This window comes from Cydia strobilella, chromosome Z (assembly GCF_947568885.1).
Source record: "Cydia strobilella chromosome Z, ilCydStro3.1, whole genome shotgun sequence".
Lineage (NCBI taxonomy): Eukaryota > Metazoa > Arthropoda > Insecta > Lepidoptera > Tortricidae > Cydia > Cydia strobilella.
Window position 1 is genome coordinate 50,150,413 of NC_086068.1, and position 2,519 is coordinate 50,152,931.

Consider the following 2,519-nt stretch of genomic DNA (forward strand, 5'->3'; position numbering starts at 1 on the left):
AGGAAATAAGTATTTAAGTATATGCATTTAAGTATAGCATGAAGGTTTTAATATTAGGATAGTAATAGGTTATGTTAAGTTATATGTAAATGTTAACTTATATTTATATTTTGTGTGTGTTTGTATGCATTTGCGAGACCGTACAATAAAGATAGGTAGATAGATGCAGATTACTCTTTAATACGTTTATATGCTGATTTGAATTTATATATATTTATGACGTAGCATTAGAATGTAATAATAACTCTGTGATTGTGCCCGCCCAAACTCAACCTTATTAAGTAGGCTTGTTAAGTGGATATATAGTGACAGTAGTTCTAACATAATCTTCTTACTCTTCTTCTTCTTTACTAGCAGCAGTTTGGGATCGTGGAGAGAGGCAGTTCTAACCTAACCTATACGAGTATACTCACGGTAACCTATTTTACTAGGCAGTTGTTGATAGTGAAAGGTCGCATTTCTCACCCTTTCCAACTTATTTACTGGCTGGTGCTCGGCTTAATTCAGTCGTTTTTCTAACCTAAATAACTATTTTAACAAGCTCCCCGCTTGGTTGAGTAACTCTTCTACTTTTCAATGTCTCTACCTAATAGTACATGTCCAGCAAAAATTATCTTACACTAGTAGTTTGCCCTCTTTAAATCTAAATGATACCAATGTACTAAAATTATCGCTTAACAAACTATAAATAATCTTTAATTAAAAAAAAAACGACTTTACAAAACAGTTTTAAATGCCATTTAATATTATCTACAGCCATAGTGCTGATCACATAACAATTATAATTAGCGTCAAGACTTTTAAATATTTTTTTCGTACGGGAATTCCATTCTAATCTTCATGAGCAGTTCTATTTCACCATATATCACTATTTAAATTGAAATGCTTAGTTTTTAGATAAAAACTAAAAAACCGCTACATAATTTGAGGAGTTCCCTCGATTCCTCATGGATGGCATCATCAGAACTCGAGCTTGACAAAAAGTGACTTAAACCTAACTTACTTAGCAAACATAACGAAGAGGACATATCGACAAACGTGACCTATACGTCATTGAAGAGTTCCATTCTGATTATCATGAGTAGTTCCACTTCATCAAATGTCACTTTTTTTTTAATGTACCTAATATGCTTGATTCGTTGGCGAAAATACAAAAATAACTACATGTATGTATGCCTTTAACATTTGACGAGTTCCCTCGATTCCTTATGACTGACTTTTGTCAATAATAGGACCAATCTGTATGTATATGTTGCAGGCATTTTGTAAGAATCCGCCGTTTACAAACGGCGCCGTCATTTTATAAACGCGAAGCGGTTTGCAAATTGCCGAAGGCAATTTGTTAGTGCACTTAATAGCGTCAACGTCAAACGTTGTGGGTTTCTCTAGGGTGACCATGGCTTAAAAAACTTAAAGTTCACAACTTAACTTTCTTCTTTCTTTCTTCTAACAGCTTCGCGAGGTTCCGTCTAGTTATTGTGAGCGAAAGGTTTTTTGAAAAGAAACAGTCCGACGAACTCCAGGTTTGATGACGTTTTTCATAGTTTTGATGGGCAGCGCCATGCGTGATAATTTGAAGAACTAATTCGATCAAAATGCCGCGGCAAAATGTAAACGGCGCCGTTAATGCCAAAAGATATTTTACAAATTGCCTTTGACAATTTGCAAACCGCTTCGAGTTTGTAAAATGACGGCGCCCTTTGTAAACGGCGGATTCTTACAAAATGCCTGCGACATACATACCTTCAATCAAAAAAAGAATTTTCAAAATCGGTCGAGAAATTACGGGGTTATTATGTACCTAGCAAACATTTAAAAAAAACCGTCTGCCGAGAGTTTCGTACAAATTTAACTGATTTATTTTTATTTTTTACAAATTTATAGTTTTTAGATTTTTCCCTGTACTTGTAGTGTAAGATAATATTACTGGCCAAATATCAGTTCTAGGTCAACGGGAAGCACCTGCCTACCCTATCAATTTTAGTATATGGTTCTAATTTCAACTCGATATCTCCACGCCACAAAGGGTCTCGACTGACAAGACAGACAGACAGAGATTTATACAACCGAATTGATAACCTCGTCCTTTTGAAATCTTGAAGTCGGTTAAAAATCAAAAAACTCTGAAATGCCGGGAATTCCCTCGCCTCGAAGTTGAATGTGAGAACTTCGCTTCGTTCGCTCATTCGATAATGATGTTAATGGTAATGGTTCCGGGTCGAAAACAGTTATATATTATACATATATATCTCTCCACTAAAAAAGGAGTTTTTTTTATTCGGCTCCCAATGGGTTAAAAGGTAATAACGAGTTCTACGCAGACGAAGTATTTTATGGAGATCTGTGGACTCGGATTTTATGACTAAACGCGAAATTTTTGCTCGAATATTATTATCAGGCAAGTGATTTATTGTTCTTGTTTTCCCCCAAATCCTGGTTCCTTATCATCCATACCGATCTTTCTAATGTTCAACCCTAAATATTGTATTATTAAAACTATTTTCATACCAAATTTAATG